The sequence below is a fragment of the Papio anubis genome, chromosome 2 (genome assembly GCF_008728515.1).
Source record: "Papio anubis isolate 15944 chromosome 2, Panubis1.0, whole genome shotgun sequence".
NCBI lineage: Eukaryota > Metazoa > Chordata > Mammalia > Primates > Cercopithecidae > Papio > Papio anubis.
The window spans coordinates 146101238-146123783 of NC_044977.1; positions in this window are offsets into that span (position 1 = coordinate 146101238).

Genomic DNA, 22546 nt, shown 5'->3' on the forward strand with positions numbered 1-22546 from the left:
AGATAGATAGATAGATAGATAGATAGATAGATAGATAAATAGATAGATATCACAGCATTTGTTATTCAGATTTCACCTTTTTATTTTACCATAATTCTCTCACATTGAGGATAGCTGTCTTATACTAGAATAAGACAATTTTCCGTAATCAAGAGTTCTGATCTAGAGGAGAAACAAGTTATTAAGAAAAATGGCCAATGATTATCATTTTATTCCTACAACCCAAAATGTATGATGTTTAAAGTAGCCAGTGGCTGATGGGGCCCTACACTGGCCTTGTGACCTTGTGTTATAGACCACATAGTAGTCTTAGAAACAGAGAAACAGACTAAAATTGAGAGAGCAGTGTGGACTTTATATATATTTATAAAATATTTATATATTTTTGAAGTTAAACATAAACCATAACTCGTTAAATAAAACAAATTATTTGATTGCAAACTGTCTTTAGAGGTGATTATATTAACACACAGTTCTGTTATGAAAGTACAATTATTATTGCATTAAATTTATTGAATCACTTTATTTTATCTATACTCAAATTATTGATTTACTCATTAGCCACAGAATTCCTTTTAGCAATAACAGTTTTCTGCCACAACATGAAATATGCAAAATAGCTTGCTTTCTGCCAGTTCACACACTAGAAATAATAGGGCTTATGGAAAAGTCATTTTGGGCAGTCTACTAAACCTTATATAACATTCTCTACAGACCCGTAAAGGAACAGTAATTTGGGTCTTTGGCAATAATTTGGTCAGCATAGGCAGTAGATGCTTAAGGTATATAAAAATGGTGAACCTTGTCTCTACTAAAAATACAAAATTAGCCAGGCATGATGGTGTGCTCCTGTAATCCCAGCTATCTGGGAGGCAGAGGCAGGAGAATTGCTTGAACCTGGGAGACAGAGGTTACAGTGAGCCAAGATCATGCCACTGCACTCCAACCTGGGTGACAAGAGCCAAACTTTGTCTCAAACAACCAAAACAGCAACAACAAACTTGCAAACATAATAGAATGAAAATGCTGGCTTGTGGGCACTGAGAAAAGTCAGATAGAAGTGAAACTGTGAGCAAAGGAGAGCCCTGCAAGATGGGGCAAAGGCCCTCTGGGTGGGACCTCTTAAATTAGAGATGTAAGGCCTCCTTGCCTGTGTAGCCATCAAGCTGAGGGATATCTCATCTCCTGATAAAGGTTGTAATTCTATTCCCTTTCTTCTGGCTCCTCTTGCTTAGTGGAAAAAAAAAAAAAAAATCTCACATGAACCACCATGACAATCGGTGTATACTGATACTGTTCAATTATTCACCAATTGCTATGAGCTAATTCGTGTTAACAGAAACACAGGCCATAGCCCAAAAAACAAACAAACAAACAAAAAACCTTTTCTAAATTTATTTGGAATTATAATCACATCTCTCCCTGCTGTGTAGCAAGATTCTTAGCCTGGCTCTTCTATGACTATATTTAAATAGTCTTTAATTAGAGACAAGGTACTCCCCCATAAAGGGATGGTCAGACGGTGGACAAGTGGATATTTTCCTTTGTTGTGGATTGATTGCCTCTTACTGATAGTATGACACTTATGAAACCTAAGAATTGTTAAATTTTATGTGCTGTAAGTAATAAAATGTTGAAGAGAGTATTCTCAATTGAGAGAATAATTATTTCATTTCTTAAGAAAGGAGTGTGCTGGCAACAGGTCAGTACTCCCCTGGGATGAAGCTTTCAGAGGAAGGGGCAGACTGCCATCTTTGCTGTTTCACAGGCTTCAATGGTGATACCTCCAGAGATGGGAAAATCTGAGGCAACTAGGGTCTGGAATGGAACCCCAGCAAACTGCAGCAGCCCTGTGGATAGTGGGCAGACTGTTAAAAGCAAAATAAACAAACAGAAAACAACAACAACAAAAATCCCACAAAAACTCCATCTAAAGATCAGCAACCTCAAAGATTTAAGGTAGCTAAGTCTACAAAGATAAAAAAAAGAATCAGTGCAAAAAAGTTGAAAACTAAAAAAGTCAGAGTGCCCCTTTATCTCCAAATGACTGGAACACCTCTCCAGCAAGAGCTCAGAACTGGACTGAGGCTGAGATGTCTGAAATGACAGAAGTAGGCTTCAGAATGTGTATCAAATCAAATTTTGTTGAGCTAATAAAGCATGTTGTAACCCAATGCAGAAAAGCTAAAAATCATGACAAAACAATGCAAGAGCTGATAGCCAAAGTAATCAGTTTTGAGAAAACCATAACCAATCTGATAGAGCTAAAAAACACACTACAAGAACTTCACAATGGAATCACAAGTATTAGTAGCAGACTAGACCAAACAGAGGAAAGGATCTCGGCACTTGAAGACTATCTTTCTGAAATAAGACAGGTGGACCAGAATAAAGAGAAAATAATAAAAAGGAATGAACAAAACCTCCAAGAAATATAAGACTATTTAAAAAGACTAACTCTATGACTGACTGGGGTACCTGAAAGAGACAAGAAGAATGGAACCAATTTGGAAAACATACTTCAGGATATCATCCAAGAGAACTTCTCCAACCTAGTAAGACAGGCCAACATTAAAATTCAGGAAATGCAGAGAACTACAGTAAGGTATTTCACAAGAAAATGAACCCAAGACAAGTAATCATCAGATTATCCAAGGTCAGAATCAAGGAAAAAATGTAAAAGGCAGCCAGACAGAAAGTCCAGGTAACCTGCAAATGGCAACTCATCAGACTAACAGTGGACCTCTCAAGACACCCTATAAGACAGAAGAGATTGGGGTATGATATTCAACATTTTTAAAGAGAACAATTTCCAACCCAGAATTTCATATCTGGTCAAACTAAGCTTCATTAGCAGAGGAGAAATAAGGTCCTTTCTAAACAAGCAAATGTTGAGGGAATTCATCACCATCTGGCCTGCCTTGCAAGAACTCCTGAAGGAAGCACTAAATATGAAAATGAAAAACCATTACCAGCCACTACAAAACATACTGAAGTACACAGACCAGTGAAACTATGAAACAATCACACAAACACGTCTGTGAAATAACCATTTAGCATCATAATGACAGGATCGAATTCACACATAACAGTACTAACCTTAAGTATAAAGGGGTTAAATGTCCCAATTAAAAGACACAGAATGGAAAGCTGGACAGACAGCCAAAACCCATTGCTATGCTGTCTTCCAGAGACCCATCTCATGTGCAAAGACATACATTGGCTCAAAATAAGGGGATTGGGAAAATTTACCAAGCAAATTGAAAATAGAAAAAAGCAAGGGTTGCAATTCTAGTTTCTGACAAAACAAACTTTAAACCAACAAAGATAAAAACAGAAAACAAAGAAGGGCATTACATAATAGTAAAGGCTTCAATTCAACAAGAAGACTTAACTATTCTAAGTGTATATGAACCCAACACAGGAGCACCAAAAATCATAAAGCAAGTTCTTAGGGACCTTCAAAGAGATTTAGATTCTCTCCCACAAAATAGTACTGAGAGACTTTAACACCTCTCTGACAGTATTAGACAGATCACTGAGATAGAAAATTAACAAAGATTTGCAGGACCTGAACTTAGCTCTAAATCAAGTAAACCTTATAGATATCTACAAATCTCTCCACCCCCAAAAAAGAACCGAATATACATTCTTTTCATTGCCACACAACACTTACTCTAAAATTGATCACATAATTGACAGTAAAGCACTCCTCAGCAAATGCAAAATAACTGAAATCATAGCAAACAGTCTCTCAGACCATAGCACAATCATATTAGAACTTGAGATTAAGAAATCAACTCAAAAACACACATCTGCATAGAAATTGAACAACTTGCTCCTGAATGAGTCTTGGGTAAATAATGAAATTAAGGCAGAAATCAAGAAGTTATTTGAAATTAATGAGAACAAAGATACAATATACCAGAATCTCTGGGATGCAGCTAAAGCGGTAGTAACAGAGCAATTTATAGCACTAAATGCCCACATTAAAATGCTAGAAAGATTTCAAATTTACAACCTAACATCTCAACTAAAAAACTAGAGAACCAATAGCAAGCAAACCTTAAAGTTAGCAGAAGATAAGAAAAAACCAAGATCAGACCCAAACTGAAGGAGACAGAGACACAAAAAACCCTTCAAAAATCAGTGAATTCAGGAGCTGATTTTTTTGAAAAAAATAATAAAATAGACTACTAGCTAAACTAATAAAGAAGAAAAGAAGAATCAAATAACCTCAATCAGAAATGATAAGGTACATATCAGCACTGACCACACAGAAATGCAAACAACCACCAAAGAATACTATAAACACCTCTATGCATATAAACTAGAAAATCTAGAAGAAATGGAAAATTTCCTGGACACACACACTCTCTCAAGACTAAAACAGGAAAAAATTGAATCCATGAATAGATCAATAACATGTTCTGAAATTAAGGCAGTAATACATAGCCTACCAACCAAAAAAAAAACAAAAACACAGGACCAGATAGATTCACAGCTGAATTCTACCAGAGGTACAAAGAAGAGCTGATACCAATTCATACTGAAACTAACCCAGAAAATTAAGAAGGAGGGACTCCTTTCTAATTCATTTTGTGAGATCAGCATCATTTTGATACCAAAACCTGGAAGAGATACAACGAAGAAAAAATTGTTAGGCCAATATCCCTGATGAACATAGATGCAAGAATCCTCAATAAAATACTGGCAAACTGAATCTAGCAGTACATCAAAAAGGTGATCCACCACAATCAACTTGTTTTCTTTCCCAGGATGCAAGATTGGTTCAACATAATCTAGGAATACTGCAAACCAGGGAGGCTAAAGATCTCTACAATGAGAATTACAAAACACTGCTCAAAGAAATTATAGGTGATATTGATAAATGGAAAAAATATTCCATGCTCCTGGATAGGAAGAATAAATATCATTAGAATGGCCATACTGAAAGTATGGCAATTAAAATGGCATTAAAATGGCAATACTGTCCAAAGCAATTTATAGATTCAATGCTATTTCCATCAAAATATCCATGACGTTCTTCACAGAACTAGATAAAACTATTGTAAAATTTATATGGTGTATTAGTCCATTTTCACACTACTGATAAAGACATACCCAAGACTGGGCAATTTACAAGTGAAAGAGTTCTAATGGAGTTACAGTTCCAAGCGTCTGGGGAAGCCTCACAATCATGGCAGAAGGCAAGAAGGAATAAATCATACCTTACATGGATGGCAGCAAGCAAATAGAGCTTGTGCAGGGCAACTCCCATTTTTGAAGCCATCAGATCTCATGAGACCCATTCACTATCACAAGAACAACATAGAAAAGACTCACTCCCATAATTCAATCATCTCCCACTGGGTCCCTCCCACAACACATGGGAATTATGGGAGCTAAGATATGAGATTTGGGTGAAGACACAGAGTCAAATTATATCATATGGAACCAAAAAAGAGCCCAAATAGTCAAGACAATGCTAATTAAAAAGAACAAAGTTGGAGGCATCATGCTATCTGTCTTCAAACTCTACTATAGGGCTACAGTAACAAAAACATCATGGTACTGGTACAAAAACAGACACATAGACCAATGGAATGGAATAGAGTACCCAGAAATAAGGCCACACACTTTTAACCACCTCATTTTTGACAAAGCTGAGGAAAACAAGCAATGGAGAAATGAATTTCTATTAAATAAATCCAGCTGGTGTAACTGGCTAGCCATATGTAGAAGATTGAAAATGAACCCCTTCATCACATCATATACAAAATTCAACTCAAGATGGATTAAAGGCTCCAAGGTAAAACCCAAAACTATCAAAACTTTGATTGACAGTGTAGGCTATACTATTCAGTACATAGGCACAGGCAAAGATTTCATTAAGAAAACACCAAAAGCAATTTCGACAAAAGCAAATCTTACAAATAGAATCAAATTAAACTTAATATTTTTGCACATTAAAAGAAACTATCAAAAGACAACCTACAGAATGAGAGAAAATACTTGAAAACTATGCCTCTGACAAAGATATATCCAGCATTTATGAGAAACTTGAACAAATTTACAAGAAAAAAAAAAACACCATTAAACAAGCAGGCAAAAGATATGAACAGACATTTTCTAAAGAAGACATGTATGCGGCCAATAAGCATATGAAGAAAATCTCAAACATTACTGATCATTAGACAAATGCAAATCGAAACCACAATGGGATACCATCACACACCAGTCAGAATGGCTATTATTAAAAAGTCAAAAAATAACACATGCAGGCAAGGTGACAGTAAAGGAAATGCTTGTACACTGTTGGTGGGAATTCAATTTAGGTCACCTATTATGGAAATCAGTGTGGTGATTCCTCAAAGACCTAAAAACAGAACTACCATTCCACCCAGCAATCCAATTACTGGGTATATACCCAAAGCAATATAAATCATTCTGCCAAAAAGACATATGTACATGTATGTTCATTATAGCACTATTCACAATAGCAAAGACATGGAATCAACCTAAATGCCCATTAATGGTAGACTTAAATGTAGTACAAATACAGAATGAAATACTACTTAGTCAAAAAAAAAAAAAAAAAAAAAAAAAAAAAAAAAAAAAAAAGAAGATCATGTTCTTTGCAGGAACATGGATAGAGCTGGAGGCATAAAAATTTCATAATCTGCTTGCTAATTTCTATACTCAAACACATGTGCACACACACACATACACACACACATAACACAAAGCTTTCTATGATTTTCATTGCATTCAATTTATGGACCCATTTGAGAATGATTAACATCTTCAACATATTGAGTCTTCCAATCCATAAAAATAGTATGTTTCTCTATTTAAGGGATTCTTTAATTTCTGTGAATAACATTTTATATTTTTCAGTTTATCATTTTTGTTAAATGTATTGTCAGGCATTCAATGTTTTTTACAATATTTATAAATAATACTTTTCTCAAGTTTTATTTTTAAGTTTATATTGATGATATATAGAAATATAACTGATTTTGCTCACTTTATACCTATTAACATTGCTAAATTTACTTTTTGCTTCAAAAAGTTTGTTGTTTTATGATAACTTTGATAGCTTTGTGCAGGTAATCACAATTATATAGACTTCAAATAATCATAGTTTTATGTCCTTTTTTTGCTTGTTACTTTTACCTCTTTGGTTTGACTAATAACTTCCAGTACAGTATGAAACAGAAATAGCTACCTTCTTTTTCTAAATCTAATTCTGGAGAGAAAATTTCAGTTTAAGGAAAGTTTTTAAAAAATATGTATTTATCAAATTATTTTTCTTTGTCTATTGAAACAAGCACATAATATTTCTTCTTTATTCTGGCTTTAAGTAAAGGGAATGTGAACTGAGACCAAAAATCACTAGTGTGTATATGGGAAAAGATAGACATCATAAGATAAACTGTAAAACTCATGGGAGAGAGCTTGAGTTTAAGGAGGTTGATGTATTTTGACCTAGGCAACGATATCTGGAAGCAGAGTGCAGGTCAAAGGAGGAACCAAAAAGGAACAAAGTGAAATTGAATAGTGCTGTTAGTGTTATAAAAATGTATAAAAGAAATCCCAATTAGGTGTCCTGTAAATGCCTAGGAAAAAACATTTAATGCAAATATATGAATCCTGACATAAAGATCTTTGATTAAGTCTATTGACTCATTGTCTGATTCAATTAAAAAAACACAACTTTTATTTGAGTACTTAAACTGCCTAGTCAACTTGGATTGGGATTCAAATAAGTTGGAATGAAGAAATTAACTGCTAAGCCAGAAGCTGTACTCTTTGACATAGTTGATTATCCATAACTTGATTACCTCTGTATATTTTGCACACACTGACTCCTTAAAATATGCTAGAAGAGATGATATATTCTAAATGCCTGGGTAAATGGCTATTTTAATTACCTTCTAGAGAGGAGAAATTATGAAAAACAAAAAAGAGCAAGGCTATATTCCACATGCTTATAAATAATGGATATGTTAATATCAATTCTGCTTTCTTTCCAATTATTGCAACAAATAGATTAATGTGCTTGTAATTAGTAAATATACAATATTATACCAATGTAAGGAGTAATTATTATTACTGCTAAAATAACTATCCATGTTTGTCCTCAAGATGACGACAGTAAACAAAACCATTGAAGTGTTAGTTATTGTTTGAGCAGAGAAGATAAACGATTTGGAGTAGAGGGCTTATTATAGGAATTTGCCATAATACAGTGTGGGATTGATTAGGCACTTTACTATCATTGCTTCCCGGTTTGTTGTCGGGCCTGTATGTTGCCAGGCTTGTGTAGGCAGCTGTGCAGGTAGCAGGACAGTCAATGCTAAAGAAAAGATGGGCTTGAAATTGCAGAGAACATAGGTAAACAATTGCACTGATTTACTTGGAACTGAGGAGTTTCCTGAGACGAGGGACTTTCAATACCAAAATGGTACAGTCTCAACTGAGCCAGAAAGGTTGGTCACTCTTTCAGAAAATCTCAGATAATGTACTTGACCTGCAACAGAGCCTTACACTACACTGACCTTTCAAGTATAAACGTGGAGGGTGCTTCACTTTCCCCTTCTAAATGTCATGCAATTTCTTTCGTGTTCAATTCTACCATAAAGGGAAGGGAATTCTCAGAAATGTAGTTTCTGTTTAGCTTTGTTATCACAGAGGTACAATCCTTATAGGTAGCCATTGGGAATCCTTCTGATTTAATTTTATGTTTCAGAATAAAGTGTAACCTCCTTTACATTGCAGTTTTGTTAGAGAAAATTCACAAAAATCCAGCTCTTCAGAACTATGAAAATGTCTAATTGATTTAAAGAGAGACACACTCTTTTAGCAAAATACTGATAGTAGTTACCCTTTTAGAGTCACCGTTACATTCTTTCCTCCTGTGCGCTCTAATCCCTGGCAAACACTAATCTCTCTATAATCTTTGTATTTTTTCATTTCAAGAATGTAATATAAAAGGATTATTTTGTATGTAAAATTTTGAGATTGTTTCTATTTTCATTTAATTCCCTGAGATCCATTCAGGGAGTTCTGTGTATCAATAGTTCTTACCTCATTATTGACTGAATATTTTTCTATGATATGCTTGTACCACAGTTTGCTTATTCATCATAAAACAAATGCTTTCTTTTGGTTTTGGCCTATTATGAATAAAGATGCTATCAACATTTGTGTTTACATGAGTTTTGTATCTCTGAAATAAATGACCAAAAGTTCAATTGCTAAGAACATATTTAGTTTGTAAGAAACTCTAACATTATTTTCTAGAATGGTACTATTTTACATTCCCATCAGCAATATGTGAGTAATCCAGTTAGTTCACATCTTAATCCAAATACAGTGCTATCGCTATTGTTTTTAATTTTGTATTTTGATATGTGTGTAGTAATTACACATTGTGGTTTTAATATTCATATTCCTAATGGCTAAAGATGTTGAACATTTTTTCAAAGGTGCTCATTTTTTGTCTATACATTCTCTTTGGCAAAGAGTCTATTCAAGTCTTCTATTTTTTACATTGGGGTAGTTTATTTTCTTACTTTTAAATTTGGAAAGCTTAAATATGTTCTGTTTATAAGGCCTTTGTTAAATAGTGATCCACAAGCATTTTCTACTAGTCTGTAGCTTGTTTTTCATTCAACTAATAGCGATTTTATAGAGCAAAAAATATTTAAATTTTGATTAAGTTAGACTTACCAGTTGTTTCTAATGTGGATCTTGCTTTAGTGTTATGGCTCAACACTCTTTGTCTAACCTTAGTTCATGAAGATTTTCTCCTACCTTTTCTTTAAAAGTTTCATCATTTTATAGTTTTCCATTTAGATCTCTGTTTTATTTGAATAAATTTTTGCATCTGATGTGAGATTCAAGTCAAGGATGATTTGCTTTGCATATAGATATCAGCATTCCCTATTGAAAAGACTATCCTTTTCAATTAAATTTACTTTATATCTTAGTTTTAAAGGAAGTATTTGTGTCCAAACCAGATGGAGTAAATGCATTTGACCCTAATTCTCTCAATATCTACAACACAACAAAATCCTGCATAAAATTTATAAGGCAGCAAACAAAGAATCTGAAAGAAAGAAGAAGCCAGAATGGATTAGGGACACTGAAGCTTGTAGAATATCACTCTGGTGAGTACCCCTGAAGTCGTCTTCCTTTCTATATATCTGAGTCTAAGTGCTAGAGAAGCCTAAACATCCAGAAAAGCCAATGTGTGGATAAATAAAACCCCATAAAAAGCATTCTTTCTAGACAACATACCAGAGAAAGGGGCCCCGGAAGGACAGAAGCATGTTCACCATCCCTTTTGTATTTCATACAATCACCATGAAAAAATGCTCTGCCCTCCCCTTCTACTGTAGGAATGAAGGGAGTGGGCAGAGCCTTGTCTACCATCCCTGCTCTGTAATAATAAGGTGATGTCTCTTCTCCTATTTTCAGGCTGCTTACTAATCAAATGACCTTGGAATTTTACATATATTCCTGAAATTTTAGGAGTTTCTTTCCTGTGTAAATTGGAAATATTTAAATAAAGTAAAATTTGTAACCTTTAGTGAGCCTTTCTGATAAGCCTTCAAATAATTGACAATTACATGGTCTCCTATTTCTCTCTTCTACTGCTCTTCTCCTTACTCACACAGCTCCAGTCACACTGTGTCACTTGGTGTGCTTTAAAAAAATTCTGGCATGCCTCAGGGCTTTTGCGCTTGTTGCTCCCTACACTACTGTTCCTTTAGATAACCACATGGCTTGTTCCATTATTTCCTTAAGGTCTTGCTTCACATTTTAATAACTGAACTTGAAATTCATGAGAGAAGGCTTTTTCTGTTTTGTTCACAGTTATACCCCCAACACCCAGAAGAAGACTTGACACATAATAGGTTCTCAAATAAACATTCACTCAGCAAATAAATGTTTGTGTTTGTGAGTAAATAAATAGTAAATGTTAATATCAGCAGTAACTGTAAAGATTTTTTAAATCAGAATTTTAAGGTGGCAATATGAAAAAAGAATTAAGAACTGAAAACAGAATTGATACTAAACTTCTCTGTTTTATTCACTGTCTATGGTGACTATACACATACAAACACATGTGTATTTACATATATATATTTACATGCAACCAGTCTATATATATGTGTAATCATTCTCACATCCTTGATTGTGATATTGAGGAGCACTTTAAAGTTGTTTATTATATAAATATTATATGTTTGTTTTTAACTTGATTTGTATATGTTATATATTTTTGATCTATTTGAAATATAATTTTTTCTTATAATTTTGTCTGGCTGTTATTTATATATTTGAAAGGCATTAATTTGTACATATTAATTTTCTACCAAGACAACTTGATTTTAAAGATGTTTTTCTGTTGACTTTCATAGGATTTACAGAAATGAATTAGTAATATTTGGAAATAATGTTTGCAAAAAAGCACCATTTACCTCCATCTTTCCAAATGCATTGCATTCAGATTATTGATATTAACAGCACTGATATGGGATGTTATCATAATTTGTACTTTTATGCAGATGTTTCCAGTGCTTTAGAATAAAGCACAATGCTGGCTTTTGCATTGAGTTAGATATGTTTTCTAAGTTTTAGAAATATTAATTCTTTCTTATGTAATATGAAGTTTTATCAAGAACACTTGTGAAGTTTATCTGAGGTCTTTTCAGTATCTATAATCATATTATTGTTTTCCTGTAATCAATATTTATGACATATTATATAATATGACATATTATATAATAGATTTTTAATACGGAACCACCTTTGACTTTCTGAAATAAACTCATTTAATTAAGCTATATTATTTTTAATATGCTCCTTGAATTTACATTTTTATATAGGATATTTACATCAGTATTTATAAACTAAATATTCTAAGCTCCATTTAAAAAATGTTTTAGAAAGAGATATTTTAAATATTTTTTAGGATCATAGTGTAAAGATTATTCTTAAAGAAAAAAGGAATCCATGTTATCAGATCATGAAATTATTACTTTCACGAGGCAAATATTAATTATTAATTAATACATATTGTAATATTAATTAAAAGATAGTAAAGGTTCTGTTTCCATTAAGCTTCAGTATTTTTACTCGACAAATATTAACATCAATTTTTAATTAATTAATTACTTAGTATTTCAATATTCATATAAAATAATGAAGCTTCTGTTTCCATTAAGCTTCAGTAATTTCTTGGACATTGATTTTTGTCATACTTCCAGGTTTATTTTATAAAACACCATCATGATTTTAAAAATTAAGATTCAATAGCTAAAGAGAAAAAACATTGTTTTCTTGTCTAATTAACAGCTGAGTAAGTACGTTTTTTGGATTGCATCTATCTTATAGAAAGACTCTCCCAGTTTGACTTTTAAAATTGGGTTGAACATTTAAAAATACATGCCATTTTTTATAAAGCATATTTGTTCTAAATTCCTATATTTCTTACCAATTGTTCTTATCTTAAACAGCTTAAAGTTGTGTATCTATGTATATATATTCTTATCTACATTGGTGTTTTTGTGTGTGTTTGTATGTATATATATATACACACACTTTCTTTACATATTATGAGATAATTACAGATATACATATACTACTATATATATGGTCACATATTTCCATAATAGGATGTCTTGTATCTGACAATTTGAATTTCTGAATGAGTCTAAAACAAAGATAAGTTTAAAAAAACGCTCAATTTGTCAATTGAAAATTAAACATTTTTATTCGCACCATGATGAAAGTAATAAGAATCTAGAATAAACTATATATATATAGTTTATATAACTGAAAAAAGATATAAAACTGCATATATCGTATGATTTATGTACAGTGCTGTGCATCTATTATATAGACATTTGTGTGTTTATATATATATATGAATAAAGTACATGAATAATACATGAATGTTAAATTTTCAGCCAAAATCTGGTATTAGGTATCATCTTTGAGTTTTTTAAAGTCCAAGGCTCATTTAAATTTCATTTCTGAAATACTTGAACTTTGCACAATCAATTATATATATATGTGTGTGTGTGTATATATATATATGTGTATATATATGTGTGTGTATATATGTATGTGTGTGTGTGTAAATATATATATATAGTTTGTTTGCTTCTCAGTGCAGTAAAGCATATTGAAATCCACACAGTGCTAAGTCGGGTAATGACGTATGGTGCTTTCTCCCTTCCCTCCTTTGTTACCTTGCTTTTATCTATTATTTTATCTTTTCATGTAAAACAGTGTGTGTTGTTTACATACAAGATTTTAAAGTTTTTTTCTTAATTCAATTAATTCCTTAACTTTTTGATGTAAAGTTTTGGCTTTAGTAAATATCTGAGTTGATGTTTTGTTAATATGGTTTAAAAAATATTTTTGTCTTTTTAAAAGTTAAAGTAATATGTGTTAAACATGAAAAATTTTGGAGAAGTCCAGTAATAAGGGAATTGTTAATAAATTTGAAATAGGTGGATATTGCAATATTGTATAATTCTTAAAATAATGTTTAATAAATCAATAAAATATAATATGGTAACTGAAAAAAGATATAAAGCTGCATATATCATATGATTTATGTCCAGTGATGTGCATCTATTATATAGACATTTGTGCATTTATATATATATGAATAAAGTATATGAATAATACATGAATGTTAAATTTTCAGCCAAAATCTGGTATTAGGTATCAGAGTTTTGGTAAGTCCAAGGCTCATTTAAATTTCATTTCTGAAATCCCTGAACTTTGCACAATCAATAATCACATGTCTGCATTGGTCATTATCATATATAAGCATCATGACAATGTCCGCAGTTCATACAAAGTATGTCACTGAGATTTATTATTAATATTTGCATTTATGAATATCTACTTTCAAATATAGTTCAGCATTCTTGTTGTACCCTGTATTCAACCTTTATGTGCAGTATATGGTACAATTCTATTAGTCAGGGTAAGTAAGTATGCATAGTTTTTATTGTAATCATCAAATAGAGCACTTATTAATAATTCTGAAAATGCTCTGTATGTAGGCATAAACTGAGAACACTCAAATGTTTAAATTTACAGGAAATAGATTAACAATAGGAGAGCATCAACTGGATAATGTTAAGAAGAAGATAGCTCTTATTTGAACAACTAATGATTATAAAACTAAATAATAAAGTATACAGAATGAAATATTTACATTAGTACATTAAAATAATATTTAATTTAAACATTAAAATATCAATGCCATTCTTTGTAGTTTTTTGTGCAATTAAATTTATACATTAAACCAAATAAGAACTCTATGTGATGCTTATATATTTAATTTGACTTATCCCAAGTCTTTCTAGCAAAGAACTTCTTTTGTAATGTCTTGCTTATTGTAAAGATAAAATAATAGTAGAATGACAACTCTGCAAACTCAAAATTTCATAAGAAAAAATGTAAAAATAATATCAATGGTAAATCATTTTGATACAGATTTTTAAAATGAGTATACAGGGAACAAAGAAATTAATGGAGTGTTAGTGAATAAATGAGTTTCTTCCAAATATCTTGCTTCTTCATTGATTTCATTGAAAGTGAACATCTATTTTCTGTTGTCAATGTGCAATATACAAACTGCAGCAGCAATCCAGATGCTGACAGTGAAGTTCCTCCACCATAATTGTGAAATTTAAAAATTCACAACTAAATCTTCTGATAACCCAGTGGTAATTATGATTTTGCTACGTGGTAATGTTTTAGATTTATTCTTTATCTCAGAAGGTCATTAGATTTATTCTTTATCTCAGAATATTTAATAAATATTCTTTATTAAAGAGAATATTATGACAACCTCTGGCTTTTTGGCACTTGGAGAAAATGCATGTTCAAAGCATCTCTGAATATAAGTAACCATAGCACAATAGGGGGAAATTCAGGAAGGCACTAAAGCAGTCATTAGCTCTCTTACGTCTAGATTTTGATATGTAGTTTAGTTCTCTTTTTCTGGCTTTCTGAGTTTGTTCAGGACATTCAACTATGTCAAAGAGCCAATATCAATAAAAATGATTAGTGTTTTGGGACACGGGAATATTAGGATGCAATTTGTGTTATTGAGATTTGGTAGTGCAGTGAACCATATCACCAATATCAATCATAATTATGTTGACTAAAAATTTGGTATACCACAAAGAATTTAAAACATGTCCATTACTATTGACCTCATCATTATAGTTAGTAAAGGGGTTATTCAAGCAACAGGTATGTATGGATCACAATCATGTGGCAGGTGCTATGGTAGATAACATGGAAAAGGAAGGAAATTGTATTAACTTTAATAAGTATTGAAATTTCCATTTTTTGAGAGCTCACTACATGCTAGACCCTATATAAATGCATTATGTACTTTTTAGTACACACAATAACAATTTGACATTTTAAAGATAAGAAAAATAAAACTAAGTGAATAACTTATCCAAGGCCATATAATAGTAAGTACTGATTCTGACTAATGTCTGGTTAACTCCACCACCAGTGCACCCAACACCGTGTGCAATGTAAATCATTGCTCCTCAGTAAACATAGAAGGGGGAGACAAATCTAACACCCATCAAATAATTTGAGGGCAACAAAGGGATTTAAATGGTGTAGTAAGACAATCTATGCACCCGGAATTGAAAGAGAGAGAGAGATGACTGAGGGCTGGGGAGCTTCAAAGATGAGCAGGGCTTTATTTGGAGCAAGAGAAGAGGAAATACATTCTGGGTAAATCAATATTGTGAAGAAAGGTACACAAAAAGGCTGATTTTTCTAGAAAAGTAGGGAAATGTTATTTGACAGAAGGAGCAGTGAGTTCACCATTTATATTATTTCTTTAAATATATTTTTACATTTTAAACCTTGATAACTGAGATGTCTTGTCATTCAGTGACTTATATTAAATATATGGATTCTGATATGGGCAGATTAAGGCATTTCATAATAAATAGAGCATATGGTTAAGATTGATGGTTAATATGTAATTTTAAAGTTAATGAAGTGGGAAATGGAAGGAGAAAAATACCTTCTAAATATTTTGGCATACATTTTTTGTTTTATTTTTCCTCCATTGCAATGAGGTAGGTCACTGAGGAACTATTCCTATTTACAAATAAGGATGCTATAATGGAAACAGTAATCCGCCCAAGGCTACACAACTACTTATCAGAAGATAAGGGACTTAAAGCCAGTGATTTTTGGAAGCCAACACAAGCCAGATTTTTGTAGAGCTTTATAGCTGCTTCTCACATATTTTTCAGACTTCAGCCCTTCCATTGGAAAACTTACTAAATTCAACTGTTATTTATTGTTTACTACTTTGGCATTGTGTCAAAGTTTGATTTTGAAACTAAAATAACTTATCTAAGCAAATTGTTTGTAATTTGATCAGTTATTACATGATAAATAGTTAGTCTGGCATTTAAATCTGTTCTTACACGGAGTGGTGGCTCATGCCTGTAATCCCAGCACTTTGGGAGGCCGAGGCGGGCAAATTGCCTGAGCTTAGGAGTTCAAGACCAGCCTGGGCAACATAGTGAAACCCCGTCTCTACAAAGATACAAAAAATTAGCCAGGCGTGGTGGCATGCACCTGTAGTCCCAGCTACTCTGGAGGCTGAGGCAGGAGAATCGTTTGAACCTGGGAGGCTGAGGTTGCAGTGAGCCCAGATCACGCCACTGCCCTCCAGCCTGGGCAACAGAGCAAGACTCTGTCAAAAAAAAAAGAAAAAAAAAGAAAAAGAAAAGAAAAATAAAATCTATACTTTGATTGTTAGAATGAAAATATTTCAGAGAAAGTCACTGAAGCACTATATCACTGTATTATATTATATACTAGGTATTTTATTCCCTGTTGTCTTTTAATCAAAAGAAGTACAATTAAATAAAATTAGAAACAGTCAGCTCAATATTAGATTTCAACTGCACATTTGATGGGATTCAATCATACAGTTTTTGTCCCAGTCAACTTGGGATATTATTACATTATTTTTCTGAAATGAACTTCTAGATGCCAGATCTTGGAAGGATTGCACAGAGGTGAATTTTTAAATCCACTTTTAAGTAGCTGCGAGAAGCCATATATATCAGAGACTCCAGGGCTCTCTTTCCAAGTTACATATTAAAGATTGGAACTAAAGTCCATAGTGTTTAAGTAGATACACAAAAAAGTATGTTTGCATGTGCTGGCAGGGGCAAAAAAAACTGCTAAATAAATTATTTAATTGTAAATTCTTATTCTGCCGTCATGGGCCAGAAACATACAGGTGGATGGGAACATCCTCTATTCACACCATTAACTCTTGGAGTGTAGAATTTGTGGAGAAAAGAAAGCGAGAAGACACTAACTTCTAGCTTGGTGCTGCTAACTCCCCAGTCTATTCCTGGGATTAAATCATGTGAAGACAGGAGACTAGGTTTTCCATCTACAAAATATATCATTGACAGTTAGTGCATTATTGAGATTTTGTATTAATGAACTGGAAAGGTTTCTACAGGACCACTGTAAGTTCTAGAGAGCTGCAAAAATGTGTTTTACTATTATCATTATTGCTAACTGAAATAGTTCATGTAATTCACCAGAGTATGAGGTTTGGTGTCTCTCACTGTAAAGTTTTCCTTAATTGTCTACCATCCACAGTATCAGAGATATTCTGTCTCCCCAAGACACCACGGGAGAACCAAAGAAAGTATTTCTCTGTCATTATCTTTAACTTAGGATTTCTTATCAGAAGGCTGAATATGAAATGAAGTCAAAATTCTATAAGGGCCATGCAGAGGTTAAAATGTTGTGTAAATATGAGTAATGCATGGGAAACAAATAACATTAAAATGAAAACAGTGATTGTATTAAGGTGAATGATATTTTTTACTTTTTAATTAAATTATATATATATATGATTTGCATACTAAAATTTTCAGAATAATATAAATTATATAAATCAGGTAAGAAAAAATACTTAGGTCTTTAAAATTTATCAATGTTGCTTTGTGAGAAAGTTTTGGAGTAGAAAGTCTTATAGCTAGATAATCAATGGTGGTAATTACAGTTTCCCTTTCTAAAATATGTTTAAACCGCAACAACACTGCAGCATTTGGAAACAGTAAACAAGCCACAGTAGCCTCAAAGGAAGGCTGTGTCAATAGATGACTTCATTAGGGTCTCATGGATACATTGTAGTGCATTGCAGTAGGAAATAATACTGCTGCAAATTAGTTGCTGTAATTAGATATTTTTTCAGCTTTAATTTTCATTATGAAAATGTGGTTACCTCTATATCTAAATATGTTTTAATTTCCCTAATTTAAGAGCAGACCTCCAGAGAGGTCAGTTGTGTTCACTGAAAATATCTATAACTTCATGAAAGAATGATTCACATTTATAGTCTGCAAAGCAGCTGAACTGAAAAATCTAATGTTATGTTTCTGCTGATTTACTGTCACTTTAATGATATGTTATCACAATCCTCTTATACTTTTACAGTCTGGAGTAGTTTTAGGTTAATGCACATTTAATGAAAAGTGGAGTGGATAGTACTGGGTGTATGCAGATTTAAATGCTATCACCTGAGTAAATTGTCTCTTAATATTACATACAGATATTCCTAAAGTACCACCCTGTACTGTTATAATTAAGAAAGCAAAATGTTCAATTTATAATAGGTTTGAGATAAGATAGGAAATCAGGTTTGTTTGATGTTCCAGGTCTTGTTTAAAGACAGTCTTGCCCTTTTCACAGGTAGATAGGGATGAGGATGCAGGCTTGGACAAATGTTGTTTCTTCTTTTGGAGCAAAAACATTTTTCGTCTACTATTGGGAGAGAAAAGAACATTTTATAGAGGACAATTAGATGAGCGTCACAATGTCATACAACAATGTTCAACTATACAAAGAGAAATGTGGGTGCATTTTTAAGGAAGTATTTATCCACTGTTGATATTCTCATTTCAAAAGCTTTTTTCAATTGCTTAAATCTATGTGACTCAGTGTTTGGGGAGGGTCATTAAAAATAAAGACTTACTTTGTAGGCTATCACTTATGTAATAAAAATTAATAAATGGAGCATTTTAACTGCCTTGGTAAGTAGGTAGAAGAATATGAAATGCTGGCATCTCTGGTGGCCCATAACAGAGACCAGAGTTCCAAAACAGTTTCTGTCACTTTTCTTCAGAGAAGACCTTAGTTTCCTTGTTTGCGCAACATAGGGTTGTCTGAGATTGTGTAAAAGGTCACCTAGAAGTCTTTCCTTTGATTATTTAGAATACGGCCTCGAGTTCAAGGATGACCTTAAAAATTCCTATATTTGCAAGGCTGACATTATTTTGCTTAACCCTGTTTATTTTCTTTGATAAAATAAAGGTTTTTAATTTTTTCTCCAATTTCTCTAAACATTTTTATCTGAGACACAGATCCAGTGACAGTAAAGTTTTGAAAAAGTAGATCTAGGAAGAGATCAGGTTATGTGAATGTTTTTAATTTATAAGAATAAAAAAGTCATTTTAGTTCAAAGGCTACAGGGGCAAGAAAATGGGAAAATAGAAGTAGAGTGACACTATGATTAAATCTTTCCTCACATAGAAATAATCAGACTAGTACAGAAATTTCATTGACAAATTATACCTTATCAGCACAAGATGTAGGAAAACTCACTCTCAGATTCTAATTCTTGCTTTTTCCTGTAAGCCTTGCTTAAAGAGTGATTGTAATTAGGGAAAGCTGGAACCTTGGCTCTGGATCTGGGAAAGTTAGTAATATTATCTGATGCCACTATGTCTCTGTGCCCAGATGAGGCTACCTATGTTTTTTGGAAAAACGTCTGATTGCAGCAACATCAGGATGGGGCAGAGGTGGAGGTCTGAGAGTAAATCCTGTCTCAAAAATAAATCTGTAATTTTTCATGCCTGACACAAAAAGAAAGAGGGAAAGGAGAAGGAGAGGAAAAGCAAGAAGAGGAGGAAGAAGAAGGGGATAAAAAATAAAAGCTTCTATTAATGTTTCTGCTGGTAGAACTGGCAGACTAAATTTGCTTTTGGATTTCGGAGCTTTCTTATTTTTGAAAACACCAGTAGTTTACTTGGTTGTAGCAAAGTCAAATAGTATGTATTCAAGAAAAGCAACATTTTTGACAGTTGCAAGTTAAAGACTGCACAATTATGTGAAATTCCTTGAATGAAGGGCAGATAAATGAATTTGCTTTTGGCTTCTACTTGGAGTCAGCAACTCCAGTCTGCAATCTGAAATCTGAGAGACAGAGGGAGCAGATAAGGGATGCTGCTTGAGAGAGATGGGGAATTGTTAACAACCAGGCACCAGGCCAAAGTTAACATCGCCACACAGATAATGTGGTAGAGAAGGGAATGCTAGTTGGGGTAATATTCTAAAAAGAAATTCAAGTTTAAGTTTCCCTCACTGCACTTTAATCTTCTCGTACTATATGAAAGCCTTAATCACATCTGTTAAACACTTCAGCCTGTGTTTCATATGTGTTGAGGAATGAAAGGGAAGGGCAGGATTTAACTCTCTGGGACACAGTCAACTTGGGAGAAGTGCAGCACCCTGAAGTGATACATGAAGAGAAGGGGCGACATACAGAGAAGAGTGAAGTGAGAGGGTCAATCATGATATTTAACATTTGTCAAACATTTATTGTACGCATTAATAATTGTTGTAGGCATTATCGTACTTTCCACTTAGACTCCTGAGGGGTCCTTAGTAATATCTGGGGAGGGGTCTACACTTACTGTAGAAATGCAGTGTGTGGCTTGGAGTGTTACTAAAGCTGAATTAAAGGGTGTGTGAGACAATAGCCTGGAGAAGCCTTAGCGGGGCTTTTCCCCATTCACACTAAAGGAGAGCTCTCACGTCCACAGTCTTTACAACTTCATTTCCAGAATAGGGCTTCAGGGAATGAAGAGGCAGTCAATGACATGAAATACAATCCCATCACCTGTTTTAAGAGCTGAAGTTATCCTGTCACAAAATTCAGAATCTAAAGGTCAGAATTCCACTCCCAACTTTATCATTTATGAGCTATGAGTTCTTGGGCAAATCTCATGACTTTCCTGAGTTCCATTTACATATATATCTACTACCAGGTTTGTTAACCAGATGAAATGAGATTATACATGAAAATGTTAAGAGGACTATAAAATGTTAGTCATTTTTTATATTCTTACTTTTCTAATTATATGTAAAAGATTAGTGTAATAACATGTTTGGGGAATGGGATGAGTAAGAAATACATTAATGAAAATGCTAAATTAAGAGCAGTTTTTATCCAGACTAATCTGCAGGCTCCCAACTCTGAGTTGCTGAAGCACCGGGACAAGGTATTTAGGGAGTCGTGCAAAACCACATACCTTAGTTTCTTCCTTAAAAAAACAAGTCTGATGTTGATTGTTCACAGGCAGCAGCAGTTTTTAATATCACAAAGTTATAAAATGAATAAATAGCCAGATAAAACTCGATTAACTATAGAAAATCTGCCTAGAAGCATTACTTAAACCCTAAAAACAAAACGCAAAACTTGAGCCCACTCTGAATTATCTATTACTAATTTCTTAATACAAAAGATTACAGAGTAGAATATAAAAAATAATAAAAATGAAGATGAGAACAGGATCTAGATGTGAAAATATTTAAAGGACACCCTTTCCCTGTTGATTATAAAAAAATCTACAAAATCTAGGGAATTCCATACCAGCGTATAATATACTCCAGGTAAGTATATTATACATCTAAGTATGAGTATATAAGGTTTGCTATACCCGCAATATCTAAGGTATACCAAAATAGTCTTAAAAGACTATGACTGAGTTAATGATTTAACAAAACAAAAATAATACTTGAATCTATTTTTTAAATGGGGATCCTTAGCCCCAAATCAGAAAGACTCAAACCAGGAAGACTCTTCTCCTTGCCAGATGTAAATTAATTGGTTATTTAATACTCAGAACTCCAAGAAATAGCCAACAATTGAACGACAATTCTATTGTCATTCTTTTTTTATATAAAATATAGATATTTACTTCTAAATCAAGTTTTACATAAAAATTAGGAGATTCAACATGTTAGTGACTTGCCTGAAGTCAATCAAATAAACAAGAAAAATATAAGGACTCTAATCTGCATCTTCTGACTTGTCTCTCTTCCAAAGCTTTCCCCATTATATTTCATAGACGCTCCCATATTCACATGTTTCATGTGTGGTGGGCACTCCATATCTGCAGGCTGAGCATATACAAGTTCAACCAACTATGGATCACAAATATTTGCGGAAAAACCAATAAAACAATACAAATACAAATACAAATACTTCAGTATCACAACTATTTATATAACATTTATATTTTATTGGATATTATAAGTAATCTAGAGGTGATTCAAAGTATGCATGGAGAATGTGCATAGGTTATATACAAATAAATAGGGTCGTTCATATCTGTAGGTTCCACATCCACAGATTTAACCA